The sequence below is a fragment of the Elephas maximus genome, chromosome 19 (assembly GCF_024166365.1).
Source record: "Elephas maximus indicus isolate mEleMax1 chromosome 19, mEleMax1 primary haplotype, whole genome shotgun sequence".
Classification (NCBI taxonomy): Eukaryota; Metazoa; Chordata; class Mammalia; order Proboscidea; family Elephantidae; genus Elephas; species Elephas maximus.
In genome coordinates this window covers 37,014,293-37,040,254 of record NC_064837.1, presented here as the reverse complement: position 1 = coordinate 37,040,254, position 25,962 = coordinate 37,014,293, and the positions used below count along the sequence as shown (strand labels likewise).

The window sequence follows — 25,962 nt, the reverse complement described above, 5'->3', positions numbered from 1 at the left end:
AGGGTTAGGACCATAGTCTTGTGGGACAACTCAGTTAATTGGCATAATATAGTTCATAAAGCGTATGTTCTACATTACGATGCGATGACTAGTGTCTGGAGTCTTAAGAGCTTGTGAGTGGGCATCTAAGATACATTTATTGGTCCCTTATTTGTCTGGACCAACAAAGAAAGGATAAAATCAAAGACTTAAAGAAGAAAGTGGTCTGCAGGACTAATAGCCTGCAAGAACCATGACCTCATCTACCCTGAGACCAGAAGAACTAGATGGTGCCCAGCTACCATTGCTGACCTTTCTGATCAGAGCCACATTAGATGGATCCTTATAGACCAGGAGAAAATGTGAAACAGAACTCAAATTTTCTAAAAAAGTCCAGACTTACTGGGCAGATTGAGACTAGAGACTATCATCCCGAGATACTCTTTAAACCTTAAACCAGAAGTATTCCTGAGGTCACCTTTTGGCTAAAATACAGATTGGCTTATCACCCCTGAGTAATAAGCTCTTTTAAAAAATCGTCTATGGGAGACCAAATGATCACGAATTACCCTAAAGCAAACATGAGAAGGTAAGGGGGGAAGGGCTTGAAATGGTACAGCCAGAATGGAATGAATGAGAATAATGACACATTGCGAAAAATGTAACCAGTATCACCAAACAATTTGTTTAAAAATTGTTCAGTGGTGTTTTGGATTGAATTGTGCCCCCCTCAAATATGTATCAACTTGGCTAGACCCTGATTTCCAGTATTGTACGGTTCCTCATCATTTTGTGAGCTTATGTGATTATCCTATGCCTTGTTATTCCTAACCTCTATTATGTTAATGAGGCAGGATTACAAACAATTATGCTAATAAAGCAGGACTCAATCTACAGGATTAGGTTGTAACTTGAGTCAGTCTCTTTTGAGATATAAAGGAGAGAAACAAGCAGAGAGGAAAGGGACCTTATATCACCAAGAAAGAAGCACAGGGTCCCTGTGCTGAGAATCTCCTAGACAAGGGGAAGATTGATGACAAAGACCTTCCCCCAGAATTAACAGAGAGAGAAAGCCGTCCCCTGAAGCTGGCACCCTGAATTTGGACTTCTCACTTCCTAAACTATGAGAGGATAAATTTATCTTTGTTAAAGCCATCTACTTGTGGTATTTCTGTTATAGCAGCACTAGATAACTAAGACAAATGGGAACCTAATTTGCCGTGTAAACTTTCACCTTAAAACCCAATGAGATATTATTAAAAAAAAAAAAAAAAAGGAGTATGAGAGAGGAAATCTATCTTGTCAAAAAAAAAAAAAGGCCCATGAGTGGCTGCCTGGGGCTGGTAGTGTAGGGAAGGATGAATTGCAAAGGCAAGCAGGGAAATTTGGGGGAATGATGGAAATGTTCTATGTTTTCATTGTGGCAGTAGTTTCAGAGGTATATGTAGCTGTCAAAGCTCATCAAATTGTACACTCTAAACAGATGCAGTTCATTGTACATAAATTATACCTTAATAAGGGTATATATCAATAAAGGTATTAGCTGAAAAACTAAAATATGGGGGGGGGGAATGGATGGTGTGTGGATAGGGCAGGGCTGATCATGCGTTCACAGTGTTGGGGTTGGTGCTGGTTACATGTAGGCTTCATTACACCGTCCAGCTGCTTTTGCATATGTTCAAAATTCTCCATCATGAAGAGTTTTTTAAAAGATAAGAAAAAAAAATCCAAATTAGGGGTTTTGGAAATTCTCAATAAGGGCGATTTGCTAAAAAATCATTGAAATTAGATTTGGTTGAGATAATTATGAATGACTGGAGGAAAACTGCTACCATCTGGAAAGATGCTACCTTCAGGTTTCCTCTAAGTGGCTTCAAGTTCTTGTTGCACAGTAATAAAAAGAAAATTCTAAAAAAAAAAAAATGCAAAATAACATAACTCTGCACATGTACAGATGTGCCCTCCAGTCTTTCTCTCTTCCAATTGGCCCAGCAGCTTTTTTGAACATAACCACTCTGTATTTGCTGCCTTTGTTTTCTTTTAGTGGTTCCCTGGGAGGGTGACTCATATTTCACAAAGGGTGGAGCCTGTAGGGAGGCCATCGGGCAATTCAGTGTAAGTGAAAGGGAATTGTGAAGCATCAGTGCGGCCACTCTTACAAACACTGTGGTATGGGATGGGATTGGCTCTGCAGAGGCTGGGACACTGAGCTGTTAGCTGCCTTCCCTCCCCCTACAGCCATGGCCTGGGTTTTATTGCCTCTGTACCCTTGGGAACCAGCTTCCCGCCAAGTGTCTGAGAGGACACGCCTAGTTCCTGGCTATGGGAGGATGTGAAAGTGAAAGGTTCTGACTGTACTTGACTGTGATTTGAAACACCTGTCAGGAAGAACAGGTCCCGCCTAACTCGAGGGTGCTCCCAAGTGGCTGTGGATGAGCAACAATTCCCCTGCAGAGAGAGGAAGGAGAAACCTGAGCCAAACTGTAAGTAAAGGGAGAACGGGAAGGAGTCCATGATACAGAAACCTTGATTGTAACCCCCACTAGTGATCTGGCTGAGCCAGCATCACAGGGTAAACCAGGAGCTTAGAACAGTGGGTACCGACAGATGATAACGAACATCTGTTCAGGCGGCAGTGCTGGTTTAGTGGTGGAATTCTTACCTTCCATGCAGAAGACCTGGGCTCATCCCCAGCTAATGCACCTCACGCGCAGCCAACACCCATCTGTCTGTGGAGGCTTGTGTGTTGCTGTGATGCTGAACAGGTTTCAACAGTGCTTCCAGGCTAAGAATAAGAAGAAAGGTCTGGCGACCTGATTCTGAAAATCAGGAAACCCTATAGATCACAATGGTCTAATCTGCAACGATCTGCAACTGATCGTGAGGGCGGCAGACGATTGTCATTGAGTTGAGCATGGGGTCACAGTTAGTACATCCATGAGTCGGCAGCTGACTCAATGGCAGGTAACGCCACCACCCCTCTATTCAGTCAGGCTTTAAATCTCTCGTTTAATCTTCACAACAGTCATAAAAGGCACGTCAAATTTGTATCCCCATTTTACAGACGAGGAAATGGAGGCTAAGAAAAATAACTTTCCCCGATCACAAAACTAGTATGTGATAGAGCTGGGCTTTAAATCTTATGGCTGGACTCTAGAGCCTGCCCTCGTACACACTATACTAGTGAAAAGGAAGGCAAAAAGATTAGAAAAAATAATAATAATAAAATTAGAAAAAGAAAATGCTCCTTAAATGGTTATAATAGCTTTCTGCTAGTACTGCCCGATAAGGGCTATAGATGGGTCTGTGATGAAGCAGGAGCCGACGGTGGCATGGCAGGTAGCTGTGATGAGTGCTCCCTGAATTGAAGGATGCTTTTCAAGGTCAGGAATATAGCCTGATATCCCCCAGAGCCTACCACAATGATGGTCACATAGTAGGTGCTCAGTAAAGGTTTGCTGAGTGAATGCAAATGTTAAGGACTGGATTGCAGCCCCTAAAATGTTATGTTGAAGTTCTAACCCCATACCTGTAAATATAACCCTATTTGGAAATATGTCGTACTGGAGTAGGGTGGGTCCTAAGCCTAATCCCTTCTGAGTGGAGTCTTATAAAAAGAGCAGAATAGACACACACACATACACACACGCACAGACAGAAGACAGACATCATTACCCACTGGGCACAGCTTATCATTGATTTTTTTTTTTGCTGCTACTCGTAAAAATCTGTGATGATGGAAAGGAGCAGTGGTGCAAGTATGAGGAAGACTTCTCAACCATTAGCAATTGAACCCCGCATGGTGCCTTCTGCATGTACTCAGTTTTTATTTTTCTGTACAGTAGGCATACTGCCCTGACAATGGAAATGAGCTTGCATCCCACGTTCGGAGTGGCTGTTGTGAGAAGAAAGCAGCTCAGATCCTGAGGGCGATGATGTAGGTGAGGGTCTCATTTATAGAGCAAATCAATATCTGAATAATTCATAACGACTTTTCTAACCCTGAACTGCCAATTGAATTCTCACAGACCAATGGCCTTTATGTAATTAGGCTTAGAGCAAGTAAGATTAGTATAAATCTAAATCTCTCTTTACTTCCCACAGAGTTGGTACAAACAATTCGCAAATGCTTATCAAATACTGATCACCTGGGATTCTAGAGAGTGGGAGAAAGATATGATGACCACTTCATATGCTGATTAAAATGTTCTCAGTATTTTGAGTTCACCTCTAAGGCTTTGCTCACATAATCTTGGTTTAGGATTGCCTTAGTTATCTAGCGCTGCTGTAACAGAAATATCACAAGTGAGTGGCTTTAACAAACAGAAGTTTACTTTCGCACTGCTTAGGAGGCTAGAAGTCCAAATTCAGGGCACTGGCTTTCTTGTTGTTGCTGTGGTTAGGTGCCATTTAGTAGGTTCCAACTCATAGTGACACTGTGTATAATAGAACAAAACACTGCCAGGTCCTGTGCCACCCTCACGGTCATTGCTATGTTTGAATCCATCATTGCAGCCGCTGTGTCAATCCACCTCATCGGGGGGTCTTCCTCTTTTTCCCTGACCCTCTACTTTACCAAGTACAGTGTCTGTTTTAGTTATCTAGTGCTGCTATAATAGAAATACACAAGTGGATGGCTTCAACAAAGATAAATGTATTCTCTCATTCCAGGACGCTGAAAGTCCAAATTCAGGGTGTCAGCTCCAGGAGAAGGCTTTCTCTATCTGCCAGCTCTGCAGGAAGGTCCTTGTCATCAATCTTCCCCTAATCTAGGTGCACAGGAACCCCAAAGGACATGCTCTGCTCCTGGCCGCTGCGTTCTTGGTGGTATGAAGTCACCTGTTTCTCTGCACTTTTCTCTTTTATGTCTCAAAAGAGATCGACTTAAAATACAACTAATCGTGTAGATTAAGTTCTGCCTCCCTAACATAACTTCCTCTAATCCTGCTTCATTAACATCATAGCGGCAGGATTTACAACATGTAGAAAATCACATCAGATCACAAAAAGGTAGACAGTCACACCATACTGGGAATCATGGCCTAGCCAAGTTGACACACATTTTGGGGGGACACCAATTCAATCTATAACAATGTCCTTCTCCACAGAGTGGTTCCTCCTGATAACGTATCCAAAACACATGAGATGAAGTCTGGCCATCCTCCCGTCTAAGCGGCATTCTGGCTGTATTTCTTTCAAGACAGATTTGTTCATTCTTCTGGCAGTCCATGAAACATTCAATACTCTTCACCAACATCATAATTCAAATGGATCAGTTCCTCTTCAGTCTTTTTATTCATTGTCTAGCTTTTGCATACATATGAGGCAACTGAAAATGTCATTGCTTGGGTCAGGCACACCTTAGTCCTCAAAGTGACGTCTTTGCTTTTTAAAACTTTAAAGAGATCTTTTGCAGCAGATTTGCCCAATGCAAAGTGTCTCTTGATTTCTTGAATGCTGCTTCCTTGAGCATTAATTGTGGATCCGAGTTAAAATGAAACCCTTGACAACTTCAAAATTTGCTCCGTTTATCATGATGTTGCTTATTAGTCTAGTTGTGAGGATTTTTGTTTTCTTTATGTTGAGGTGTAATCCATACTGAAGGCTATAGTCTTCGATCTTCATCAGTAAGTGCTTCAAGTCCTCTTCCCTTTCAACAGGTAAGATTGTGTCATCTGTGTATTGCAGGTTGTTAACGAGTCTTCCTCCAGTCCTGATGCTGCATTCTTCTTCATATATCCAGCTTCTGGGATTATTTGCTCAGCATACAGATTGAATAAGTATGGTAAAAGGATACAGCCCTGGAGCACGGCTTTCCTGATTTTAAACCACACAGTATCCCCTTGTTCAGATGACTACCTCTTGGTCTATGTATAGCTTCCATATGAACACAAGTATTCTTGAATTCTTCTCCACAGTCGAATGTCTTTGAATAGTCAATAAAACACAGCTAAATCCTTCCAGTATTCTCCGCTTCTAGCCTAGATCCCTCTGACATCAGCTATGATATCCCTCATGCCACATCCTCGTCTAGATCCAGCTTGAATTTCTGGCCGTTCCCTGTTGATGTACTGTTGCAACTGCTCTTTTGAATGATATTCGGTGAAATTTTACTTGTGTGTGATATTAATGACATTGATAATTTCCACATTCTGTTGAATCACCTTTTTTGGAATGGGCACAAATACGGATCTCCTCCAGTCGGTTGGCCGGGTAGCTATCTTACAAATTCCTTGGCATAGATGAGTGAGCGCTTTCAGCCTTGCGTCCTTTTGTTCAAACATCCCAATTGATATTCTGTCATTTCTGGAGCGTCTTAGTTACCTAGTGCTGCTATTACAGAAATACCACAAGTGGATGGCTTTAATACACAGAAATTTATTCTCTCACAGTTTAGGAGGCTAGAAGTCCAAATTCAGGGTGCCAGCTCCAGGGGATGGTTTTTCTGTCAGTTCTGGGGGAAGGTCCTTGTCATCAACCTTCCCCTTGTCTAGGAGCTTTTCAGTGCAGCGACCCCGGTCCAAAGGATGCACTCTGTTCCAGGTGCTTCTTTCTTGGTGGTATGAGATCCCTTTCTTCTCTGCTTGATTCTTTCATTTATATCTCAAAACAGATTGACTCAAGATACAACCTAATCCTGTAGATTGAGTCCTACCTCATTAGTATAATTATCTTTAATCTTGCCTCATTAACATCATAGAGGTTAGGATTTACAACACATGGGATAATCACATGAGATCACAAAATGGTGGACGACGATACAACATTGGTAATCATGCCTTAGCCAAGCTGAGACACATTTTGGGGGGACACAATTCAATCCATTACATTCTACCCTTTGCCCCCCCCAAATTCATATCCTTGCCATATGTAGAACATACTCACCCTATCCTATCATAGCAAAAGTCTTAAATCAAGTCCAAATTCTCTTGGGGCAAAATTCTTCTTCGTCTGTGAAATCTAGAATACAAGTTATCTGCTTCCAAAGTACAATGGTGGAAGAGGCACAACGTAGACATTTCTATTATAAAAGGGAGAAATTGGAGGGAAAGAAGGGATAGCAGGCACCAGGCAAGTCAGCAGAACACATTACATTAGCCCTCAGCCTTGAAAATAATCCTGTGTTTTCTGAGACCATTTAGACAATGGCCCTGCCCTCCAGACTCTGAGTGTTGGCCATACTCTCTGGATTCTGGGTGGAGGGCCCTGAGCCCTGGGCTTCAGCTCCACTTTCCAGGCCCACTGGAACACCAACTCTGCACCTTCTGATTTGGGCAGCAACATTCTCCCCGTTCATCTGAGTGGCGACCCCACCCTGTTCTTCTGCCCCTTGGGTATGGCAGCTCCATCCCCGAAGATTTAGGCAGCAGATCCAGCTGCTAATGGAAAGGTTGGTAGTTTAAATCTGCTTCAGTAAAGATCGCAGCCTTGGAAATTCTATGGGGCAGTTCGGCTCTGTCACTACGGGTCACTATGAGTTGGAATTGACTTAAGGCAATGGGTTACTATAGTTCCACATGTGCACTTGGTCCTGAGAACCGCTGGTATCTCAACAACTGGCTGGGTAGGTTGAGGAAGAAGCTGGGAATTGGTTGGACCAACACTCGGCAAACTGATATGGCTGAAACTGGGCCCCTGCAGGACATGAGGCCCAAAAGGAGCCCCTTGGACTGAGCTTGATAGCTGAGAAAGCCAGTTCTGGTGGATGGTTACTGAACCCACCCTAACATTTGTCAGGCTCAGGGAAAAAATAGAAATAGAGATCCACATACCATATGTCTAAATAATTGAAAGTTCAAAATCAAGCTAACAAACTGTTAAATAAAATATGTTTTAACTTCCTACTTAAACAAACACAGCTTCATAACAACAAAATTAAAAAAGCATTCAGAAAGCTGTGCTTTTATGATGGAAAGCCAGCAAAAATCAAAGATAACAGAATGTAATTATTATTGCCAATGTAAAACCAATGAAATAGCTATTAATTCCAATTTCGTTGCTTTTCCCTTTGGTAGCTCAACAATATGTATTTAAATGTATCATACATATAATACGTGTTATTTGTTTTACATGACTTTTGTCCATAATAAATTCTAGTTAAACTGAGTAACAAGACTTACTTCTGAATATGATGTATGTATTATTACTTGTCTACTTTAAAGCCTATTAAATTAATAATCTCATTTTGAGTTTTTCATTCCGTATTGTGATCATTTGGTGCTTTTTTTTTTTTTAACCTGTATTACATGTTGAACATTCTCACGTACATTTTGAAATAATTTCTATGAAACCTAGAAAGCTTCCATTGTTTTCTATTGTAACTATTGACCTGTCATTGCCACAAAAAGCATCATTATGCTTGATTATATATTGGACATTCATATTACTTTTATAAGAACATCATACATCATACAAAAACACTCTGTTGAATACTATTTTATTCCTTTTAAATTTAATTCTAGTAATTGCATTATTATTATGTTTTTTTTGTATGCAGGTGACGATCCCTCCCTCTCTCTTGCTCTTTCTCTTTTTTTTTAAATCAAGAACCTCGGTATTTCCAGGCACAAATACCTTACACTGGCCAAAGCTGATCTTGAAGACTGGTAGTAAAACTCTATCCCAGCAATAACAAAATACTTTGTATTTCTTGTTGTGTGCTCTCAAGTCAATTTTTGACTCATAAACCAAAACCCGCTGCCATCAAGTCAACTCTAACTCATAGTGACCCCATAGGACAGAGTAGAACTATCCCATAGAGCTGCCAAGGAGCACCTGATGGATTTGAACTGCCTACCCTCTGGTTAGCAGCTGTGGCACTTAACCACTCTACCACCAGGGTTTCCTTTTGACTCATAGCAATCTTAGAAGTCAGAGTAGAATTGCCCCAGAGGGTTTCCTAGGCTGAAGTCTGTACAGGAGCAGATCACCAGTACAGGAGCAGATCGCCAGGTCTTTTTCTCCCAGAGAGCCTGCTGGTGGGTTTGAACCACTGACCATTCGGTTAGCTGCTGAGCATTTAACCATTTAGCCACCAGGTCTCCTTGTCTTTATGCTTTGGATATAAAGAAACTTTCTTTTCCATCTAAAATAATTTTGGTGCAAAATTAAATACTAAATTTTCTGCCATGTTCATGCAATGGAAAGTTGTAATCATTATATTGAACTGGATGGCATTTTGCTAGAAACATATTTAGGCTGTCAAAAGGGTGTGCTGGTCATTTTTCAGGATCACCATCCAATAAACATAGTAAAGCTCTAGAGGTTTTTGGTTTTCTCATTCAATTGCTGCTCTTATAAACGCAATTTTCTTATATGCTAATAGCAGGTCAGAATTGCATTTGGTTTTCTGACTCATGAATTTGTTATGAATAATTCTCTTCTGTGTTCTCATTGTTTTGATCAATAATTAAGTCTTCACTGGGTGAAGAATACAAAGTTGCAGGGATTTAATCCAATCTTCTCAAATACTGAAATTGATGAGAATTTTTTTTTGTTCATTTTCATTTGATTACTAATTAAATCTTTGTCAAGTAAAAAATTGATAATAGCCTGTCTGCAAATTTTATGTGGGTCATGCTCAGTCGAAGTCTGCTCATTTTCATTGCTTCATTTTTAGAAATGTCAGCAGTCTGTCTGCCTTCTAGTTCCATTTCTTTCAGCTTTTTTGTTTCTGAGCTCCACTTCTGTAATTTCTATCTCTGTGTCGATCTTGATTTATATTCATTTTCAAAGATATTTAAATAAAGCTGGAATTTATATTGAAATTTTTAGAACATAGCATTAAATCTTGTTAACGTTTTTATAAAAATTCGTAATTCTAGCATTTAATGTGCACCTAGTTGCCATCGTATTTGTCCAGCTAGTTGCTAATTTCTGTAATGTTTCGGGAGTGTTGCATCTGGACCTGCGTATATACAAATTAAAGGATAATATGAATTATTTAATATTACAAAATATTCTTCAGCTGTCACATGGAACTGTTGCAGATACCAGAACCACACGCCACTGGGAAACGATACCTCGTTATGCAAGAAATCTAGAGCATTCCTGCTGTCTTAGAGGAAGGGTTGACAGGTTAATTAATTAGTCTTTTTTTCCTAAGTGCCTCCTCCTCCCTGCTCTCTGAAGATCTGTTTATTTCGGCAGCAGCACGATGTACAAATCTTCATGGCATCCTGACTCAATCTCTTGTTTCAAGGACAGAGGGCTAGAAACATGGAGGAGAAGCAATTCCTTGGGGCCTGAACGATATAAGCCATGAGAACAGATGTTTAGAGTTATGGATTGTGTAGTGGCAGCATTGAGTGCCAGATTCCAAGAAATAGCACCCTCACATTCCTTAATATATGGATCTGTGGCATTTGTGATATGTGGGGTCATCCACAGCTCAAGACGTCAGCAGTGGCCATTTTGAATGTTGTCTTAGGAACTAATGAGAGGTCTATGAAAGTAGGCTCCCTGGCAGACTGGAGACTGGGGGAAAGAAGTCACCCGAGGTGAGATTTCGGGGTAGGGAGCAAAAGCAGATTTACCATGACGCTAACGAAGCTTAGTGACACAATAGTTAAGTGCTCGGCTGCTAACCAAAAGGTTGGCAGTTTGAACCTACCCACCAGCTCCCTGGGTGAAAGACCTGGCAATCCGCTCCTGTAACGATTAAACCAAAACCAAACCCATTGCCATCAAGTCAATTTCGACTCATAGAGATCCTACAGGAAGAGCAGAGCTGCCCCATAGAGTTTCCAAGGAGCACCTGGTAAATTTGAACTGCCGAACTTTTGGTTGGCAGCCGTAGCACTTAACCACTACACCACCACGGTTTCCCCTATAAAGATTATAGCCTAGAAAATCCTATAAGGTAGTTCTAGTCTGCAACTTGACAGCACCTAATAACAACAATGAAGCTTAAGCTCCGAGGCCCCTCACTTTCACCTGTTGCTCCAAGATTCGATGCTTAATTTTATGTGCAGTTTCTTAGAGATGTACCCCTGCTCTCAAAACTTGTTGGAAAAAACTTAAGGTACGTTGTCATTGTTGTTAGCTGCCTTCGAGTCGGCCACTGACTCGTTCCACCTCCATGCACGACGGAATGAAATGCTGCCTGGTCCTTCACCATCCCCATGATTGGTTGCAAATCAGACTGTTGTGATCCTTGGAGTCTTCACTGGCTGAATTTCAGGAGTAGATTCTCATGCCTTCTTCCTAGTCTGTCTTAGTGTGGAAGCTCCGCTGGAACCTGTCCAGCATCATAGCAATACGAAAGCCTCCACTGTAAATCGGTGGTGGCTGCACTTGAGGTACCTTGGCTGGGAATTGAACCCAGGCCTCCTGAATGGAAGGCACAAATTCTACCACTGAGCCACCACTGCGGCAGGATGCTGTTGTTGTCAGGTGCCATCAAGTCTATTTTGACTTATAGATACCCCATGTGACCGAGTAGAATTGCCCCATAGGATTTTCTAGGCTATAATCTTTACAGGAACAAATCGCCAGGGCTTTCTCCCACAGAGCTGCTACGTGGGCTCAAACCACCAACCTTTTCATATGGAGCCGTGGTGGCACAGTGGTTAAGTGTTTGGCTGCTAACCAAAAGGTCAGCAGTTTGAATCCACCAGCCACTCCTTGGAAACCCTCAAGAACCAAACCCGTTGCTGTCAAGTTAATTCCAAGTCATAGTGACCCTATAGGACAGAGAACTGCCTCATGGGGTTTCCAAGGCTGTAAGTCTTTAAGGAAGCAGACTGCTGCATCTTTCTCCCACAGGGTGGCTGATGGGTTGAACCGAAGACCTTTTGGTTAGCAACTGAGCACTTTAACCACTCTGCCACCAGGGCCCCTATAAGGCAGGATGTTGTTGTTGTTAGGTGCCGTCGAGTCAGTTCCAACTCATAGCGGCCCTATGCACAACAGAACAAAACACTGCCCGGTCCTGCATCATCCTTACAATCGTTGTTATGCTTCAGCTCATTGTTGCAGCCACTGTATCAATCCGCCTTGTTGAGGGTCATCCTCTTTTCCGCTGACCCTGTACTATGCCAAGCATGACGTCCTTCTCCAGGGACTGATCCCTCCTGACAACATGTCCGAGGTGTGTAAGACACAGCCTCACCATCCTTGACTCTAAGGAGCGTTCTGGCCTCACTTCTTCCAAGACAGAGTTCTTCATTCTTTTGGCAGTCCATGGTATACTCAACATTGTTTGCCAACACCACAATTCAAAGGCGTCAACTCTTCTTCGGTCTTCCTTATTCATTATCATTATCATTAATATCACACGCAAGCAATATTTTGCTGAAGATCATTCAAAAATGGCTGCAGCAGTATATTGACAGGGAACTGCCAGAAATTCAGGCTGGTTTCAGAAGAGGATGTGGAACCAGGGATATCATTGCTGATGTCAGACGGATCCTGGCTGAAAGCAGAGAATACGAGAAGGATGTTTACCTGTATTTTATTGACTATGCAAAGGCATTCGACTGTGTGGATCATAACAAACTATGGATACCACTGCGAAGAATGGGAATTCCAGAACACTTAACTGTGCTCATGAGGAACCTTTACATAGATGAAGAGGCAGTTGTTCGGACAGAACAAGGGGATACTGATTGGTTTAAAGTCAGGAAAAGTGTGCGTCAGGGTTGTATTCTTTCACCATACCTATTTAATCTGTTTGCTGAGCAAATAATCCGAGAAGCTGGACTGTATGAAGAAAAACGGGGCATCAGGATTGGAGGAAGACTCATTAACAACCTGTGTTATGCAGATGACACAACCTTGCTCGCTGAAAGTGAAGAGGATTTAAGCACTTACTAATGAAGATCAAAGACCACAGCCTTCAGTATGGATTACACCTCCACATAAAGAAAACAAAAATCCTCACAACTGGACCAATGAGCAACATCATGATAAATGGAGAAAAGGTTGAAGTTGTCAAGGATTTCATTTTACTTGAATCCACAATCAACAGCCATGGAAGCAGCAGTCAGGAAATCAAAAGACACATTGCATTGGGTAAATCTGCTGCAAAGGACCTCTTCAAAGTGTTGAAGAGCAAAGATGTCACCCTGAAGACTAAGGTGCACCTGACCCAAGCCATGGTATAAGGCAGGATACCAGGGTCCAGACCAGATGAGTTCAAGGCCGAGCTCTCTTCCAGAAGTGGCCTAGAGTACTCGACAGGAACCAGAGGCTTAAGACCTGGAAGCAAAAGGCCTGGGCCAAACCAGTAGGGTTTCACAGTGACATCAGAAACCACACTAACAAGACTCATCCAAATCTTTAGAGCAGCGCCGAGCCTTAGAAATACCATACCACACGTATAACTTTAAATTTTCTGTTGTTATTGTTGTTAGGTGCCATTGAGTCACTTTTGACTCATAGTGACCCTATGCACAACAGAATGAAACACTGCCCAGTCGTGCGCCACCCTCAGAATCATTGCTATGTTTGAGTCCATTGTTGCAGCCACTGTGTCAATCCATCTCATGGCCACATTTAAAGAAGTAAAAATAAACACATTGACAGTAGCTTTGAGAATATATTTTATATAGCCCTCCAAATCCAAAATATTACTATTCCAATGTGTAATCAATATAAAAAAAAGTTGAGCACCTGAGTGGCTCAACTACTAGCGAAAAGGTTAATGGTTCATACCCACCCAGAGGTGCCTCAAAAGATATGTCTGGCCATCTACTTCTGAAAGCTCACAGTCTTGAAAACTCTGTTTACTCTACACACATGGGGGAGTCACCAAGAGTCTGAATCAATGTGACAGCTATTAACAGTAATGATACTGAGATGTTTTACATTTTTACACTAACTCTTCAAAATTTGGTGTGTATTTTATATCTTATATAAAAATATTTTATATTTCTAGGACATTTCAGTTCAGAGTAGCCACATTTCGAGGGCTCCATAGCTACTGTGGCCAGTTGCTACCACATTGGGCAGCAGAGCCCTAGACAACCACTCTGTCTCTGCCTTCCAGTCAGGACTGGCTGGGCCTTTAGGGAGGGCTGGGGGGAAGTGTGCCAGGTCCTCTAGCCAGTGAGGCCAGGAAAGAAGGAATAACTCAGTTTTGTCCAGAGGAAAAGCAGAAGTAAGCTGAAATTTCATAAGAGGAAAACTAGGGGAAGCCAAAGGTAGCCAGGGCTGTTCCAACTAGCAGGTTCCTGAATTTTTATCATTTGGGAAACTTGTCATAGTTATTAGTCCTAGAATAGAGCTTCTCCTCCAAAGATCAGATCCATGTCATACAGTCTCAGGCCCAAACCCTCCCCACACTATCCTCTGCCACACACGAATACACGCACAATACACACATACAGACACACAATGCAAAAATCAGAGGCAGGACTTACATGGTGCTTAGTGGTAGAGTGGATCATTTAAAAATAAAATATTCACCCAACAAAAAAAAAAAAATATTGCATTTTCTCATAGAATACTAGTATTAAAATGGGAGATTTTGCTCCTGACCAAGGATTCAGCACTAAACAAATCATAGATATGGTCAAAAATACATCATAAGATGAATGATTATAAAATCTGTAATCACCTAACACAGTAAAAGGGGGCTCTGAGTTCTACAAAATGGCTCACATGTACTCTACACAATAATTACCCAAGGAGTCCAATGGCTATAAAGTACATAAAGGTACCATTGGATCATACATTGGAACGAAAGCCTAATTTGATGGCTATACTATGGTCAATAATAAACTTTCTCTACTTTCTAGAGTTTAGGATTGCTCTTATGAAATTGTTTAATGATCCAAGAAAATCTCACAGCTGCCTTTATTTTCTCTTGATATATTTCCCTGGAGCAAGCCCAACCCCAAACCAAACCCATTGCCGTAGTGTCGATTCTGACTCATAGCAATTCTATAGGACAAAGTAGAACTGCCCCATAGGGCTTCTAAGGCTGTAGTCTTTACGGAAGCAGACTGTCACATCTTTCTCCCTAAGAGTGGCTGGTGGGTTCAAACCACTGACCTTTCAGATGGCAGCCAAGTGCTTTAGCTGCTGTGCCACCAGGGCTCCTTCTGGAACAAGCAGAGGGATGTAAGACTATTTCCATGAGTCACCATATCAGGTGCTCAATGTTATTGGTGGTGACCATCATGATGACCAATCTGGTCTACAGCATTGAAGAAATAGGGCTCATGGGGGTGGGGTAGGGTGCTATGACAGGTGGAGGCATAATGCTTGATAGGCCCCGTAGGGTGTGGTATGTTTGGGAAGGCAGTCCACAGGTGTGGGTGCTAGGAGGCAGTCCAGTTTGGCAGGCAGAACATTGTATCTGGGAGCAGGGTAACTGATGATAGGAAGTTGTTTAGTAAAATAAGAGGCACCAGGGCCATCGGGTATAACAAGAGATGGATGGAGGCTAGCAACAAATCAGGTAATAAATGAACACCTTTGGCATTCTTGAATACCACAGTCTCCATTTAAAATATTTTTGAGAGACCCCAAAGATCCATGACATCAGTCATTTGACATTTTGCAGGACATGTATCTTAAACACCTGAGTACATGGGTACTAGTTGAGTGAATGACTGGTATCTGACTCTGTGGTTCTTTGCTCAAGATTAGGTATGCAGAAACATTTCTTAGGTAATTAAAAATAACAATAATTGCAATGTTTTTTCTTTGGAAAAGAAAGCCACCTGCTGATGCCAGTATTAAACTGAAGAGAAATTTATTCAGAACATAAAATAATTGAAAGTCAAATGCAGCAGTGCTGGGCACAATGGGCTGAACAGACCCACCTGTACCCTGTACAGAAAATAAAGTTGTAGTATGGCACAAAAACTGATCATCAAGGGGGAGTTAAACATTAGTGAAAGTTGCAAAGGGGGCTAATATGTGATGTCAGGCTATCCATGAGGAACCGGTGAGCCTTTGGTTTTAGAGAACAAGACTCACCTGTATAAATAATGTACGGATCGCATTGTTAATAATGCTTGGAAAAGTATTACTCAAGCATGTCATGGGTTTGCTGTCATAGGAAGTCAAACTGGTAGGCTCCGGTACCAGGAAAACATGTTAGCAGAGAGCAGGACCGTTGCTCCTGGCTAGAATTCAAAGGCAGGGCTTGGGTGGAGTGTGGGGAGGGGCAAAGGAAGGCAGGGACTTCGTCCTGGAAGGCTCAGCAGATAATCAAAACGGCACTTTGGGCTCCAGGAGCAAGGCTGAAGCCAGACAACAAAACCTAGAACTGAGGCAAAAGTCAAAGCTGCCTCAAAGCAACCTTGGTGCTGAATCCCCAAGCATCAGGCTAAATGTTTTTTTTTTTAATTTTTATTGTGCTTTAAATGCAAGTTTACAAATCAAGTCAGTCTCTCGTACAAAAATTTATATACACCTTGCTATATACTCCTAGTTGCTCTCCCCCTAATGAGACAGCACACTCCTTCCCTTTACTCTCTATTTTCGTGTCCATTCAGCCAGCTTCTGACCCCCTCTGCCTTCCCATCTCCCCTCCAGGCAGGAGCTGCCCACATAGTCTCCTGTGTCTACTTGATCCAAGAAGCCTACTCTTCACCAGTGTCATTTTCTATCCCATAGTCCAGTCCAATCCCTGTCTGAAGAGTTGGCTTTGGGAATGATCCCTGTGTTGGGCTAAGAGAGGGTCTGGGGACCATGACCTCCGGGGTCCTTCTAGTCTTAGTCAGACCATTAAGTCTGGTCTTTTTATGAGAATTTGGGGTCTGTATCCCACTGTTCTCCTGCTCCCTGTCAGGGCAGTCATGGGTTGTAGCCAGGCACCATCTAGCTCTTCTGGTCTCAGACTAATGTAGTCTCTGGTATGTGGCCCTTTCTGTCTCTTGGGCTCATAACTACCTTGTGTCTTTGGTGTTCTTCATTCTCCTTTCCTCCAGGTGGGTTGAGACCAATCGATGCAACTTAGATGGCCACACAGGCTAAACTTTTATAATTGTCCTTTCTAAAGTTAGAGTGGCCCTAAAAATTGTGGCAGTGCTAAGCATACAAGTATGGGCTCCCAGGTATAGGGGGAAACCCTGGTGGTGTAGTGGTTAAGAGCTATGTCTGCTAACCAAAAGATCGGCAGTTTGAATTCACCAGGTGCTCCTTGGTAACTTTACGGGGCAGTTCTACTCTGTCCTATAGGGTCACTGTGAGTTGGAATCGACTCAGTGGCAATGGGTTTGGTTTTTGGTTTTCAGGTATAGGGAAGAGGGCTGCAGAAGCTGAGAGCCTAAAAGTGTGTGTAAGAAAAACTCCCCCATGAGAAGAACAACTAGCTCCTCAGAATCAGACTACAGCAGAACCCCTGGACAAATCAAGTGCTGTAATGTCTTCTTTTCTGGAGAACTAGGTCATGAGATTCTCAGTGTGTGACTGCTTGGGCATGTGGTGGTTTGTAATGTGGCAACTGGAATAATTTGAGAACTACATTTCCCAGAATCCCCTTCTCTGTGTGGTTCTGGGTAGGAACAGAAGTAGATTACCTGGTAAGCAAGGTAAGCACGGGCTTACTTGTGTTTACTTCCTAATCTGTAGTGAACAAATTTGCATGTTTTTCACCACATGCCTATTGGATAACCTGCTCCTGGATAAGAGTTGGCCAAAAGAGTAATTTGCTCGAGATTTGGAAGGTGGAAATGAAGCAGCAGCTATTAACCTCTGATAAAATCATTTTTCTTATCCTGGAATCCAGATTTCTGGGTTCTTGGAACTGGGGCGACCCACCCAGGCCATCTACCCTTAGGTGTCCTTTCAAATCTTGTAGGAACTGGTTCCCTGGAGTCACCTTCAGGTCAAACAATAGCTTAAAAGGCAGCTTAGTGGTGAGTGTTTTGCCTTAGGCATTGGGTTCTTCTGGAAAATTACCTGTATGCAGCCAGCTTCTGGAAGCAGGAACTCCAGGGCCTGATTACAGTTTGTGTTTTAGGATTTATGGCGTGTCCTTGGTGATTCTGTTTCTGTAACCGACCAACTGGATCCTGAAACCCTGCTCATGCTTTGAAGTTATCTTCTGAGAAATAAACATAACAATGACCTATATAATCCACTTTCACTGTCCTCTTCACAGTGCCTTCCTCACATTTGAGTGACGCTGCCTTATTCAAATCGTATCTACTCACAATAAATACTTTCTGTTACACTAATTTTTGTGTTTCTCTAAGCAATTTCGGTTTTTGACACCTCTGAAGGTTGCTGTGATTAGAAGTGGAGACAGGCAGGCACAGAAGTGTCTGTGGGTTCCAACTTGTCCTTGCTATCCTCTGCTCCTTATCTACCTCTTCTTACCACCTGCTGACCCTATTGACCAATAGCAGCTTGACAGTGATCCACAAAGATAGTAGCTACTCAGGCATAGCTCCCCCACTGCCCTCCCCATGAGCCTTACCTTTGCCACCCCATTGTGTTGGCTGGATGTGCCTAGCTTCTCAGATTGACCAGATGGTGACCTCTTCTCTGATCCTCCAACTTTCTTCCCAGACTTATATTTCCGCAGCTCTTCTCACAATTACGTAAGGTCTAATTCCCATAGTAAATCCTTTTTCCCATAACTCATAGTGGTTCTGCTTCCCTGAATAACCTCTAATATGTTACTAGGCAGGGGCAGTGGTAGTTCAGTGGTAGAATTCTCACCTTCCATGTGGAAGGCCCAGGTTTGATTCCCAGCCAATGCACTCATCTTTCGGTGGAGGCTTGCGTGTTGCTATGATGCTGAACAGGTTCCAGTGGAACTTCTAGACTAAGACAGATTAGGAAGAAAGGCCTGGTGATCTGCTTGTGAAAAATCAACCAGTGAAAATTCTATAGATCACAATGGTCTGATCCCATTGTGCGTGGGGTCATCAAAAGTAGGGGGCCAACTCAACGGCAGGTAACAACAACAACATGTTATTAGGAAGCAGGTGTAGACTCCGGAGAAATCCAAACATGGAAGCCTCCACCTGCTTTGATCCCTCCTCACATATTGTAAAGATTCTTCAATTTCAAGAGAGAGAAAGCCATGCTGAACTAATTTAAGCAAAAAAGATGACCTTTATTGATTCAAATGTTCAATCCACGAAAGTAGATAAGTCTTTTATTTCTGCTGCTCATTTTCTGTTAGCTTTGTTCTTCCCAACCTGGGGAAGGACTAACCAACCCAGCTTGGGTCATATGTCCACCACGTGAACCAATCACATGTCAGAGGAGCAAAGCATTATGATTGGCCCTGCCTGGGTCACTTGCCCATCTCTTGGGCTTGGGGTTGAGTCTGTTATCAGAAGAAGATGCAGCATGAATGTGGCCACTAGGCGAACTGTTGTAAGCCAGGAAGCAACACAGTTTATATCTACATCTCATTGAGTAAGATGAAAATTGGGCAATTCTGAGCACAACAAAAGCCCTTTCTAGCTAAGGTATCCAAAGAAATATCTAGGAGTTGGAAGACAAATAAGTATGTGTCCCTCATAGAATCTGACATTACACTAATATGCTTTGAGAGCTTTTTTCACTTTACTAGAAATCTTACAAATAACTACCAGGTCATAACTGGGAATCTTTAAATGGACCTCCAAAATTCATTTCACTAGAGCCTTACTAAGACAGGCACAAGACATTCTGAGAGTGAAAGAGCTGATACTATCTTTGATTTTGGACATTTACAAGAAACAAGAGAATAAAACGGTAAGAAGAGAGTTGTAAGTCAATTAGGAAGCAAAGGAAGTGAAAGAGACTATTTATCTTTGAGGCATTGGTGGTTCAGTGGTAGAATTCTTGCCTTCCATGTGGGAGACCTGGGTTCAATTCCTGGCCAATGCTCTTTATACATAGCTACCACCCTGTCAGTGGAGGCATGCACATTTCTACAATGCTGAACAGGTTTCAGTAGAGCTTCCAGACCAAGATGAACTTGGAAGAAAGAACTGGTGACTACTTCCAAAAATCAGCTGATGAGAACCCAATGCATCACAATGATTTGATTCCCAACTGATCATGGGGATGGCTCAGGACCAAGCATTGTTTTGTCTGTTGTGCATGAAATCACCATGAATCAGGGGCTAACACTAACAACATTACATCTTTATCACATTGAGTCTCTCCATCCACGAACATGGTATATAATCTCTCCATTTGTTTAAGAATTCTTTTATTATCTTTCAATAAAGGTTTAAATTTTTTCTCCATAAATGTATTGATCATATTTGATCAGACTCATTCCTAGATATCTTGTAGATTTTGGTTCTATTACAAGTGGTGTTTTTAAAAATTAAATTTTCTAATTCTTTGCTATTGTGGAAATGAAAAGTTTTTTCTTTGTTTGCTTGGTCAAGGATCATATGTCCAGAAACTTTGGTGAACTTTATCATTAGTTATAAGGGTTTGTCTAGAGAAGTCCTTGAATTTTCCATATACCGTCTCCTAACCATAACAAAAAATGTAATCTTCTTTAGAATCCAATTTAAGTGATGTAAACCTAGGATTATACTCCCCAGTATTAATTTTCCACCCTTTAACAACTAATATTTATTTAGCTCTTACTGGAAATCAAATTGGTCTATGGAAGTGTTTTACAAAGTGTGTACCATGGACCAAGAGAAGGTTTTCATATTTCATACTATACTCTTGTTTTGGAGATTCACAAAGGCCCTGAAAAATCCTGCAAAGAAAACTTTTAAACTTGGGTAAACTGTGCATTCTGAAATTACTTCATCATGGAAAACCATTTCAAGCAATACCTTCCAACCTTCTAAGGAACTACTTTTTACAAACATACTTGAGAAATGATGGTATTAGGGAATGTAGTCATCATGAAAACTAACCAGTTTTCTCAAAGAATCTGTTGTCTCCTTTACCATATTCCATGCAAGCTAAGCTGGGTAGAAGACGGTTCTATTTGGCTTTTTCTGTTTCTTCTCTTCAGCTCCCTATGGATTAATGCCAGCACTGTTAAAAAAAAAAAAAAAAAAGGCAGAAAGAGAGAAAGAAATAAGCACAGTAAATCTCATGAGACTACCCACTACATCTGTCTTCAGGAAAAGGCTACAGCTGGTCGCAGTGGGGAATCCACCTTGTCTGTCCTCAGGAAAAGGCCACAGCTGGTCACAGTGGGGGACCCACCTTGTAACTTCCATCAATATCTTGTGACTGATCCGGAGAGGGTGTGTTTTCTGCTTCTATTACTCTTCCTGCTAGACCCCAGCCCATCAGCTCTTCTGCCATGTTTTTTCCTTATATTGTACAGAACCACAAGTGTTTATCAAAACCTGTCCTTTCTGTGTTCTGGATTATGTACAAAGGCTAGAAGTCTGTCAGAGTACAAACTAAATAAATGGAAATATAAAAGGTCCACAAGTAGGAACACATTTTATTAGGGAAAAAAAAATTCTGATTATATGTTCCCCTTGTATTGCTGGCCAGACAACATGGTTATTAGATTATTTGAAAGGGTAATATGAGTGTCTAGCTCAATGGGTCTCGCCTTCGTGTGCATCTTTGAAAAAAAATACATAAATAGTTGGGCCCCACATGGCACCCTCTAAATTAGAAGCTCGAGCACTTGTTTTATAAAAGCCTTGCAGTTCAAAGTGCGCACTGCTTGACCAAGGTAAATGATCACTAAAAAGTGCACAAGAGAAAAGGGTGTCCTTGGTAAAGGATATGACAAACATAATTGGGCAAAAATACCAACAGCAACCAAAAGTATGTGTATGGTTATACAAATATATATATATATATACATGTAAGTATAAGAATATGAATATGTGGATGCATATGTATGGACAGATAGAAGAATCTATAGGCATATGTATATATAGGTATGTGTGTGCATGCATGTATACCCATATACATAATAAACCACATCGGGGACACAGGCATGTATACTTCTTAGACGTAACCAAACACCTCACGAGATTGGTTTTTGGGATTTGAAGATACAGGACCGTAGTGTCAAGGGATAACTCAGTTAATTGGCACAATATAGTTCATAAAGTGTATGTTCTACATCCCAATGTGGTGAGTAGTGTCTAGGGTCTTAAAAGCTGGCGAGCAGCCATCTAAGATACAACTAATGGTCTCTACTCATCTGCTACAAAAGAGAAAGAAGGAAACCAAAGACTCGGGAGAAAGTAGTCTACAGGACTAATAGTCTACACAAACCATGGCCTCACCTTGAGACCAGAAGAACTAGATGGTGTCTGGCTACCACTACTGACTTTCTGATCAGGGACACATTAGATGAATCCTTATAGAATGGGAGAAAAATGTTGAACAGAACTCAAATTCTTAAAAAGAACAGATTTACTGGACTGGTTGAGACTAGAGGGCTCCCCGAAACTATTGCCCTGAGATATACTTTAAACTTTAAACTGAAATTATCCCTTGAGGTCAGGGCTGTATTTAGGCATGTGAGGGCCTTAAACACTGATATTCTGTGTGCCCCCTCCTCTTACTCACACACTGGAAAGGGATATGTGATATATAGATAAGTGTGTGTGTGTGTGTGTGTGTGTGTCTTAGCTATCCATGATGTAACTTCTTTTTAAATGCAACTATAATTTTAGTGATTGAACACAAAAGTGGCACATGCCATTTTAGTGGAATGAGATGAACTGGATTATAAAAGTTTTAGTGGATGTGGGGTACTAAGATTTTTACTATGTATCACATTTTCTACGAAAAGAGTATTCCACATATTCAACAACAAAGAAAATGAGTCAGTGAACTTAGTTATTTCAACAATAATGTAAAATTCTGTTCATCTCCCACAACAAAAAATTGAGTTTCACCAATTTTGCTTTAAATGGCTCATACTCCAGTTTTGAAGCTTGTTTCAAAAAAAAAAAAAAAGTTTCATAATAAATGCTATAATTATAAATGAACAAATGGAAAGATGTCATAAAAGAAAATTTAATGATCAGAAAACAAATGTTAAACAAATTACTATACTTTATTTTTAGATAGATCTTTCATCTCTAATGTGTTATAATTAAAAACATTTCTATTCTTTGCTCTTACAAATTCTTCAATGATTTCATCACAACTAAGCTGCTAAGCAATATCTATTTCCATATATAATAAGGATAATGAATTGAGTCTTTCTTGAAACATTGTCATGCACTGATGGTATTTGAGTCTCTTAAGGGATAAAAATGAGCATTCTGTTGTGCAGTTTGTGACTATTAAAGTTAGATATATGAATAAAGCAATTTCAACATGGGGAAATATCTTCTGTTATGGAATCATACATGCCTACATGAGTAAAATTCGTCTTTTCTGTTCTCTTGTAGGAATAAAATTGTGCACTTCTCTGTAAATTCTGTATTGAAGCCATCGGGATAAACCTGCAGTAATTTCTTGGATGCCTTCATGCATTCTTCATCCAGTATATCCACACTGTTTAAGAAGGAAAATCCTTTTATTATTATTATTTTTTTTTTTTTAATTGCGATTTAGGTGAAAGTTTACAGAACAAATTAGTTTCTCATTAAATACTTAATACACAAATTGTTTTGTGACATTGGTTGCCAACCCCTCCATGTGTCAACACTAACACTGTTCCTGTCATGGATTGAATTATGTCCCCCCCAAAATATGTGTCAACTTGGTTAGGCTATGATTCCCACTATTGTGTGGTTGTCCTCCATTTTGTGATTGATGTAATTTTCCTGTGTGTTGTAAATCCTAATCTCTGCCTGTGGTTAATGAGGCAAGATTAGATTATGTTGAAGAGGATTTGGGTGGGATGTAACACCCTTACTTAGGTCACACCCCTGATCCAACGTAAAAGGAGTTTCCTTGGGGTGTGGCCTGTATCACCCTTTATCTTACAAGTGACAAAAGGAAAGGAAGAGAGCAGAGAGTTGAGGACTTCATACCACCAAGAAAATAGTGCCAGGAGAAGAGCTTGTCCTTTGGACCCAGGGTTCCTGTGCTGAGAAGCTCCTAGTCCAGGGGAAGATGGATGACAAGGACCTTCCTCCAGAGCCGACAGAAAGAAAAAGCTTTCCCCTGGAGCTGATGCCCTGAGTTTGGACTTCTAACCTACTAGACTGTGAGAGAATAAACTTCTATTTGTTAAAACCATCCACTTGTGGTATTTCTCTTACAGCAGCATCAGATGACTAAGACACTCCGCCTCTCCACCCCAGCTTCCTTCTTTTCATTCTTTCAGCTTTCCTGCTTTCTCATCTTTGCTTTTGGGCTGCTGTGTCCATTAGTCTCGCCCCTCTCATGGATTATTGTTGGCCCTGTCGAAGGATGAACCTCAAGAGTGACTTCAGTACTGAATTAAAAATGTGTCTGGGGACCATACTCTTGGGGTCTCTCCAGTCTCTGTCAGACCAGCAAGCCAGATCTTTGTGTGTGTGTGTGTGTGTATGTGAATTTGAACTTTGTTCTACATTTTTCTCCAGCTCTCACCAAGACCCTCTATTGTGTGGTCCCTGTCAGAATAGTTGGTAGTGGTAACTGGGCATGATATAGTTGTTCTGGGCTCAGTCTGGTGGAGAGTGTGATAGTTGTGATCCATTAGTCTTTGACTAATATTTCCCTTGTGTCTTTGGTCTTCTTCATTCTCCTTTGCTCCAGCCAGGATAGGACCAATAGGTATATCTTAGAGGGCTGCTCAAAGGCTTTTAAGACTCCTAGTCGGTATTCACCACAGTCAGATGTAGAACATGTTTATAGACTATGTTATTATGCCAATTGAGCTAGAGGTCACCTGAGACTATGATCCTCCAGCACTCAGCCCAATAGCTTGGTCCCTCAGGGCATTTGAATATGTCTGTGAAGCTTCTATGACTTTGCCCTGGTTAAGTTGTGCTGACATCCCCAGTATTGTGTAGAAGGAAAATCTGTTTGAAAGAACTTCAAACACTTTTCCCCCTCTTTTCATGCAAGATTCAAGTTTCTCAACGATGGTGTAGTATGTGGTTATGTGAAATTGATCTCTGGCACTCAGTGATAGTTCTTGAGCACTTCTGTCATTTACTTGTTTCTTTCTAATGCTTCTGTGATGCTGAAGTGCTTGATAGTATATGGCAGTATTTTGTTGTATGTTCAAAATCTTCTCTTAAATTATGTAAATACCCTGTTAATGACTGGTGGAGGTCTGTGCATGTCTTTAAATTTACTCCTGAATCTCAGACAGCTTGACTCATTTGATGAAATGCTATAATATATTATTCCATAGAACCAACATAAATACTCTAGTGTTTGCATTTTGTTGGCGAAGTTTTCAGCTTCTTTTATGGCATCTCCTTCTTATGTCTGGTCTTTAGCAATATTTTCTAAGGGATCTAGAATCTGAGTGTATGATTCCAGAATTATACTCGTTGCTACAGCATGCACTTAGAAAGACACTTTAATACTCAATCATTGCCTAAATATGTTTTAAGAATTGCCCATCAGTAAGAAGAGGTGGCAAAAAATGTGTAGAGTAACTGAACAGTAGAAAAAAAAATCAACTGTTTCCGGGCAACAATCTACCACGCTATGTCCTACGAGATTTAAGTGAAAGAGCAGCACATGGTATGAACATAGCATATTCATCACTCTCTCAAATTTTCTGTTACAGGCCTTTATAACACCTTTACATATTGGCAGCATTGTCATAGGACTGGCCTCTGCACTCAGAAAAATCAATTTTGCAAACTTCATATAAATAGTGAAGTACTCGATCTGCAATTTCTTCACTGATATGAATTTTGAAGCTAGTAAATGTGGTAAATCGCTCACCAGGTTTTCCATCTGCTGGAGATATGTATCTTAAAACAATACTTAGCTGACCTATATGAGAAAGATCAGGAGTGTAATCCCCAGACAAACTGAAATATAAAATTATACTTGATCAAAATAGTTGATCAAACTTTATCACTTACTAAGTTCATTAACTCTTCACATATTGTTGTAGACATACACGATGGCTTGCCCTTTCCTATGTTACCATATTTTGAGATGTGACTTGCTAAAAATGTATCAAACTGAGCAACAAGTTCAAGTAAAGCCACAAAA

The 25,962-nt window shown here is 41.1% G+C and overlaps 1 long non-coding RNA gene across 2 annotated transcripts; it reads left to right on the top strand.

The window, feature by feature from the left end:
- Positions 1-1,942: 1,942 nt before the first annotated feature.
- LOC126063129 (uncharacterized) lies at positions 1,943-24,001 on the top strand. 2 transcript variants are annotated; one of them, XR_007514218.1, is made up of 4 exons: positions 1,943-2,462; positions 3,822-3,920; positions 4,651-4,806; positions 23,238-24,001. It is a non-coding gene; the product is annotated as an uncharacterized LOC126063129 (long non-coding RNA). The 2 variants fall into 2 exon arrangements; XR_007514217.1 differs by lacking the exon at positions 23,238-24,001 and adding an exon at positions 5,668-7,910.
- The last annotated feature ends 1,961 nt before the right edge of the window (positions 24,002-25,962 follow it).